An 8,397-nucleotide genomic window follows, 5' to 3' on the forward strand; every position below is an offset into this window, starting at 1 on the left:
AAGATTAAACTTAAAAACAAAACAGAACAGGACAATTTAAATGCCAAACTGGTAAGTATATAAGCAAGATGTGGCATGCCCACACAGTGAAATATTATTTAGTCATGAAAAGGGAACCGAGTTTGGATGAACGCACCGTGAGAGAACCATGAAAACGTCCCATTAAGTGAACTAAGCTGGATGGAGAATTTCACAGAGGGTGTGATTCTGTGAAATGTTCAGAACATGTAAATCTACAGAGAACAGATTTCACTCAGAGACAGGAAGTACATAATGAGTAAGGAATGCCTGGATTCAGGTTTTCTTTCGAGGTGAGGAGAACTAGACCTTGCTGATCTGTACAACTCCATGAAAGCTTTGCTCAAGAGCCTTTGTGTTATATACTCTAAAATGGTTCAAACGCTCCACTTCGGGTTTTCTGTAGCTGTGTCACTTTGTTCCTATTCTGTATCTGTGGTATACTCCCTCTTCATTTCAGTTCAACCCAAGCTGTTCAGTCTCAGCAGCAAACGCATTCTTCTGCTTTACGAGGCCGTGATGCTGACTTGGACAATGCGTAATGCGGGAGTAACTGAGGCTACACGCGATCCCATTCGGCTCAACAGGAACGAGCTATGAACGAAGGTCGGGATGCAGCAGGGTTAGGAATTACTTACACACGCAGCGCTTCAGCAATACTAACAGCCCGCTTGCCTTTTCATTCTGAAACACAAGCACAGAAAACTTGGATTTGGGGTTCTGGGCAGCGAGGTCTACTGCAGGAGTTCCGTTTTGTTTACCAAGGAAAAACTGTACAATCTATCTCGCCTAACCTTTTAGATCTAGCCAAAGCTTAGTCATTTGTATGATTCATCTGATTTTCCTTATTTATAAGTCTAGTTAAAGTTCAACCAGGAGGAAATGTAGCCTTAAGCACCACTTGGAAAGGCTACAAATACCACAGGCTAGGTGTGTCCAACCTGTGGCCCATGCCACCCCACCCCACCCCCTTCCCCTCAGGATAGCTATGAATGCTGTCCAACACATCACAAGTGTACTTAAAACCCACGAAATTATCTTTTGCAATCCCATTGTATTCTCTAATGTTAACTTTGTTGATGACAACATCGCATTGCAATGTAAATGGTTGGACACATCTACCAGACATGAGTTTGTCACACTTATTTTTATGCCTATTACTTGAGTCCCAGACACAGGTCCAGTTATCTGAACCATCTGTTACATCTAACTTATAGCTCTCCTGGTCTGGACAGCTAACCATGCAATGGCCAGTGGTCAGGCAGGCTAGGTGACTATCCCTATGTGAGCTGTTAGAACCTTATAGAAGTAAATATCCCCTGCTCCTCTCACATTGACTGGTCAGTCATTGGTTTGGCCCTTTATCCTCTAGTTACCGTCAAATCTGCAACCCATACACACTTTCTAAAACACACCCACCATCACTATGTGAATAGTTAACCATGCTGTTGCTGGGGCACGTGTTAATGAAAGTCAAGTTTAAGATAGGAAGAAAATGTACCTTAGCATGTTTTGGTATTTGTTTCTTAATTCTTACCTGTGGCTCCAACGTCAGCAATAACGTAGTCAGCTGAACGGTGCTCTTCCCCAATCATTATAACCGATTTCAGATGGTGCTAGAAAATTCTATTGACTCTGAACACCAAAAGAAATCAGTCATCCTCTAAGGGGTCACAAGAGGTCATGTGCACTGGGAAGGCCCAGGCCTTCAATCTGTCGTATATGTAGGTCTTCATCCGAGCATGGTGGAGTCCACTTCCAGAGAAGGCTTATTACATGAACAAGTATGCAATTCTAACGGTGGTTGACTAATCAGCTATCCATAACACAGAGGTAAGCAGGGTGGGCGAGGGCAGGCTCTGGTAGCCTGTTTTAGACACTGGACACTTACTTCAGGGCTGTACACTCATTTCTTTGTGCGGTCGGCAGCGAAGTAGTTCTCCACCAAGAACACTGATTTCAAATGGTGCTAGACAATCACTATTTAAATCTAAACCACCATATGAAACCAGCTTCCTGAAGAAGCTTTGTCGTCTGTTTTTGTGGCCTTCCTACGGAGAGGGAAGGTGAAGTCCGTGCAATAGTTCCTAATTTCAGGCGATCCTATGCTGACCTCATCTAGCAGGTGGGGGTGGGGGTGTGACATGTCGGTCACTCATGGCATTCTTCCCTCCAAATGGTAACTGAGCCCTCACCCGAGAGCAGACGTGGGACAGTGAGCACGAGGCTTACACATTCACGGTGCAGCGTGGCAGAGCTCAGCACACTTTTGATAAGCGTGACACTTTTTACTTCCAGATCGATCTGTTAGAGTCGACAAGTGAGCACAATTTGGGATCCTCTCAAAGGCAAAGCAACACACTGATGCTAATGAGACCCTGCCCCCTTTTGCCAGACTGCAGTAGTGAGTTCAGGTCTTTTGCTAACTCAATTCTCCTCCAGAAGTGAAGCTTTGAATCTTCGGTATCTGACAGATTATCACTATCATCAGTACTGCTGCTACTGCTACTACTATTACAGTTTTAAACAGGGTCTCACTATGTAGCCCTGGCTGTCCTCGTAACTCAGAGAGGCCCTGCTTCTGCTTCCTGAGTGCTGAGACTTTCTGGCTTCTTTCTTGTCTCCCTTCCATTAGCTCTTGACATGTGGTCTTGCTAGGCCAGGCCGTTTGCCGTCACTCTTTTGAATGTGTCAGGGACTCCAATAACTACACATCCACGGCCTTAAAAAAAAAAAAAACTATTTAGAAACATTTCAGATATTAGAATGTTAATGTCCTTTTTAAGAATACCTTTTTAAAAAGTTGTATGTTAAATTTCTTTTTAAAATATTTTTTTCAAATGTACTGACATTAAAATGATTATTAACATTTTCTCCCCCTTTATCCCTTCCTGCTCATTCTCAAATCCATGGCCTCTTTTTAATTGCTGTTACACACACACATTCTCCTAAGTACGTGACTACAGCCGGCTTAGTCCATGTAATTTCAGGGCTCACTACATGGCATTAACTTTCAATGATAATCAAACAAATTCCTGTATTTGTGCCTTCTGAATTAACAACTGAGCGTTTTTTGCTTTAGATATATAATCTACATTATTACCTATCCCTGGCATATGTGGTTCTTACTGAATTGTTTGAAAGCAAAGAGAAGATCAGCCAGGTGCTCTGCTCTCAGCTGCTGGGGCACAGCACTGTTTAAGAAATACTGAGATAAAAAATTAAAAAAAAAAAAGGAGAACATTTTTCTTTATAATTACAGTAAGCTGTCCTACCCGAGGAAACAAACAATTCCCTGGGACTGTGAAGTAGCCAGTGTGCATGGGACTTCACCTACTTTCTCAAAAGACAGTCTTATAGCTTTGCTTTTTACACTCAGATCTCATCAAGGCTGCGGGACCCCTCCTTGGTCCAGCACCACGAGGTGCCAGGCTACAGACTGGGAATCTATTTCAAAAAATAATAAAACATACCTAAATATTTTTTAAATGAAAGAAATAAACCTTTGACTAGTTTAAGAAAACCTTTCTTTCTCAAAATAAATAAATAAATAAAATAAAATAAAATAAAATAAAAACAGCACCAAACCGAAAGAAAATGTTCACTAAAGGTAGGCCTGAAAGGCCCTACGTCTAGAATATGTAAACCATTGGGGGCTGGAGAATGAGCTCGGTCATTAAGAGCACTTTTCTGAGTTCAGTTCCCAGCACACAGGCTGGCTTACAACTCCAGCCGAAGGGGATGTGATGCCCTCTTTGGCTTCGGTGGGCACCCATACACATGTGCACACATATGATAAAAACATGCATGCATGAACAAGCACACATTCATGCATACATGTACACACAGAGCTCTTCAGTCTGAATCCCAGTTTTCATGTAATTTCAGCAAGTCCCAGCTCCCTAGGAACAGGCTCACCATGAGAATAGTCTTGAAGTTAACAAAGAAACTCTCTATTATTGGCTGGCAGAGGGGTGGACAAGCCAGGGCCCTCTTCCCTCAGGACATGCATACAAGTGCGGACTCTGGGGCCTTCCATGGCCCTCAGCTACAAGCACAGCCCTCCCAAGAGGAACAGCTTCACTCACAAGTGTGCCCGTGCTTCCCTTCTCCCTTTAATGGACACACAACCTCATTACCCTTTAGTCTGGGGCTAGGGCATAAAAGAACTATTGTTTCTGTAGGCTGGGTTACTGTTATTTTTTAACTAGCAACAACTCTGCAGTATTACAACTCCTGAAAGGACAAAAATAAGAAACCTTACAATACACAGATCACACGCTGGGCTGGCAGACTCTTCACCCTATGAGTAGAAACAGTTATCTTCCAAGGATAGACCCCTAAGCAGCTCTCAGCTCACCAGCCATGAAAATGTGGGCCTGCTTCACAACCCAGCCTGCATGCTTCATGCTGCTCTTCAACGCACTGCCCTTCCTGTGCACTTCTGTCAAATCTGATAGGGAAATCGGGGCCTGGTCTGAGTCAGTAACCCACAGCAGGGCTCTGTGTGGAAAGGCCCTGCAGTAGATGCGTATTGCTCCCAGTGACGTGAGAAGCCAGTCTGTTCTTGTGTTGAGCAAACTGGATTAAGATAACTTCCCTCGGGGCTTGGAGATTTCACAAGAACTATCACATCCTGAACCAGCACCCCTTGAGGAACACAGCTTCAAAACGTTAGGGCCACCAGGACTCGGCAGGCCTAACCGGTGTGTCTGGGCCAGGCCACACGTGTCACTGCAGTAGCTGTGCTCACACATCTGGAAGCCGTACCCAGAAGAGCCGAGCTTTGTAAGGGTTAAATCAGGTAGTACATGAGATGATCGAACGAGCAATACGGAACTTTCCTTTGGCATTTTAGTAGAGGGATGCAGCTAAGAGGTCCAGCTCACAAGTGAGAGGCATACACGGATGTGTCAAAAAAAGATACCTTTGCCTTGTGCCTCCCATCTCCGCACACTTGAATGAGCACCTGCAAATATATTCTGATTACTTCTCCATTCAAGGGCCTCCACGCGGGACCTGTGCTGTCGCTGGTGAGCACAGGTTTCTGTAGGTCTTCCCTGGTTGTGAACTGGCAGCTGGGTGTGTAAGAGTGGCTATCAAACTCCGATGGTCACTTAAAAACTCACTGGAGACTCACCGTGGACAAAATACAGCAAGACCTCTTTAAGGGTGATTTGCAAGCATGCACCTCAACTTCTACAGGGCCACAAAGACAACCTGCTACAAGCATTTTCCAGGGACAGACACGCTGCAGAGAGCCTTCGTGAGAGGAGCAGTATGTGGTATTTCGGTGACACACGAACCTCAGGGTGTATCCCACGGACGTGGGGTTCTCTACTCAGACACTTTCAAAAGGTCCCTTCTCTCTGCTGTCCAGTGAGAGACATTTATTACTTCCTTCCGCAGGCACTGCTGTGGATTGGCTACCTGCATTTGGCGACACTGGGGTGGTTATGACTAAGGAGCACGGCCCTTGGCCTTCCACTTGGCACAGCAGCGAGGTGTACTGTGCAAGCTGGTGTAGGAGCTGCAGCATGCTATAAACCTGTAGATCCAACCAGAGCAAGAATGAAGGTGTCTTGCACAGGGTAGGAGAAGGTCTATTTTCAAGGGGAATTGGTAAGCCCTAAGGCTTTAGCAATGCAGGCTGCAGAAGGCCCACAGAGGGCGGACATTACACTTGTCTTTGAGAACAATCCTTTTTGCTCACTCTACAGCCAGGCAGAGGGCAATTATGGAACTCAAACTACATCATTCTACTCTTTCCTATGTGGTCTAACTTTAAGCCAGAGGTACCTTTCATCAGACAAGAAGCCAAGGGCGTAGGCGGTGCCATTTCCAAAATATTGATCACTCAGGTTAACAAACTGGGAATGCTGTCCCAGCAGGCCCACACAGGATGGTTTACAAGAGATTTAACAACTCAACAAAGAGAAGCCCAGTGACTCAGCAGTCAAGATTCTAACCACTGCGATGTCCAAGTTAATGACTGCAATGCCCCTCAGGGAGCCTGGAACAGCAGAGGCCTCAAAGCTGATCCTCGAACCAGGATGGTGTGGGCCAGGTCTGTGAGCGGGTCAGCTTGGAAAAGAATACTATCTGCAGACCACATGAGGGCCAAGTGCCATTTTCTTTTTACTATTACCATGTTTCATTATCCAAATGTCAGGCTTCATCATGCCATCTCCACACAAGTAATGAGTATGTGGCCAGTGCTCACCACCCACCCCTCCCCCTTCCACATCCCCTTCCCAAACGCTCCCTTTCTCGTTCTGTGTCTCCTGTGTAAATGTGTGCATTGGATCTTGGTTTGCTTGCTTGTTTTGGATAGCCCAGACAGGGTTTCCCTGTGGACTCCTAGCTGACCTGGAACTTGGCTCTGGAGACCAAACTGACCTACAATGCACAAGATCCACCTGCCTCAGCTTCCCCAGTGGCTGGGCTTAAAGATGTACACTACCACATCCCACTGTTGAGTTTTGCTTTTCACTTGAGATTCCTTATATGGCAGGGAACATGCAGTACAAGTTGTCCTGAGTCTGGCTTGTTTGACTTAACACGACAACCCTCCATTCTATCCACTACTCTCACAATGTCCAAAGTCCATTCCTCTTGTAGTTCACGCCCTTCAACGTAATTTCCAAACAAGAATGGAGCGTCTGTCGGGAAGATCACTGGGCACTGGGATTAACATCTGAAGATGGTGACTGGTAAAAGAAATAGTGAGAAGCAGCCGTGATTATGTTACAGTCTGTGTTAACAGCCTTTGGGGCGGGGAACCCAGGTTCAGGATTAAGGTAGGGAGGAGGAGGAGGAGGAGGAGGAAGATGTGTCAAGACCCACACAAGGTGAAATCCAAAGTGCAGCAGTAAAGCCGTGGCACCATAAAGTACTAGCAGCTTCCCAAACTTGTGTGGCCACAGGCCTAAGGAGCGGGGCCAGTGCTTTAAGCAGTATCAGGGTCCCCATCAGATCACAGGCGCAGCGGAAGTGTTTAGAAAGTGGCTTACTGCATTTAGGCTGGCGAAGAGCCTCCCAGGTCAGTGTTTGAGAAAGCCTAATTACAGAGTAGCTATAATTCACCCTCTTCCCCCAGAGAACCTGGGAGCCCAATGGCCACCGCCCTATAGCTTGGTTGGCGGTGGGTTACACACCCAGTTTCTGCAGTGAAGAAACCTGCAGGAGTCTGTGAGTTTCCTCACACAAAAGTTCCATCTAAGGGCAGAACTGCAGCGAGGCTCACAATGTACCCAACTCCAGGGAGAAGACAGCACCTCGCTCTGAAGGGCTGGCCCTGGTCTCTGCAGAGGGAGGGGTTTCCCTCTCCTTTAAGCCCTGCTCCTCAGGAGTATCAGCCTGCGGAGTGCCAGGACATATATGTTACCCTCTGTCAAGGGTCATAAAGGGATCTCTCAAACGATGGCACCTTTTGCCTGGGATTAAAGGGACAAACAGTGTAGGTCCTGGATTAGGAAGATGCAGGTGTCTCCTCTACTGCTCCTTACACAGCCTTGAGCAAGCACTTTAACCCTTTCAGAGGGTTAGCTTTGAGATCTGTGAAAACTAAGAAAGAGAAAGCTGTGCATAGCAGCACAGATCTGCAATGCCAGCACTTGGAGTTGAGGCAGGAGGATCATCTGTAGCACACAGAATTACTGTCTCAAATCAAACCGTTCTCTCTCCTTTTTCTCTAGCACACGTCCCCACTCCCAATCCCACCCTGAAACTTTAAATAAATGTCTCCCTTTCCTGATGTGAGTGGCTGGCACAGCTAGTGTTTCAGATAAGAATCTACATTGTAAGCATCTACATACAATCAGGATGATTAAGATCAGAGAATGACTGCAACAGAACTGGGTGTTAGTAACCAAAGGCTGCTGGTAGTTCTGGAAGTTTCTGTGGAGGTCAAGGCCAGGCTGAGGGATGTCAAGACAGGGGGGAATCAAGAGTTGGATAAAAGAGATTAAGATCTGAAACAAACGAAGGTACTCTGGTCATTTCGACCCACCCACTCAGGCCTCCTGTTTCACTGGTTCATGATACGACTCCAGGGGCTGGAGGAACGACTTCAGTGTAAGTCAATCATAAGCCGAAGGAACAGGTACCAGACAGAAAGACAAGGCATAACTTGGGCAAACCCAGGAGGTGCCAGTCCCTGTAAGCCATGCACGTGGGAGGGACATGCCATGTCTTTTGCAACTAGATTAGCCAATGGCAATGAAACGTGGTCTTACGGTCTATATCTCCAGAGCAGACCTCCTACAATCAACCAGGGCATTCACCAGCAATGCTGTAGAACACTAGCAGAAGACCTAGCAGAGAATGCACCATGTCTGACCCTGGCCCTGACCCTGTAATCCACTTGCAGGATGAACT

General features: G+C 46.2%; 2 non-coding genes across 2 annotated transcripts; both read right to left on the reverse strand.

The window, feature by feature from the left end:
- Positions 1-1,602: 1,602 nt before the first annotated feature.
- Mir29a (microRNA 29a) lies at positions 1,603-1,690 on the reverse strand. The gene has a single exon (NR_029744.1). It is a non-coding gene; the product is annotated as a microRNA 29a (primary transcript).
- Positions 1,691-1,965: 275 nt separating this feature from the next.
- Positions 1,966-2,036, reverse strand: Mir29b-1 (microRNA 29b-1). Its single transcript, NR_029532.1, has one exon. It is a non-coding gene; the product is annotated as a microRNA 29b-1 (primary transcript).
- Between the last annotated feature and the right edge of the window lie 6,361 nt (positions 2,037-8,397).

The sequence above is a fragment of the Mus musculus genome, chromosome 6, assembly GCF_000001635.26.
Source record: "Mus musculus strain C57BL/6J chromosome 6, GRCm38.p6 C57BL/6J".
Lineage (NCBI taxonomy): Eukaryota > Metazoa > Chordata > Mammalia > Rodentia > Muridae > Mus > Mus musculus.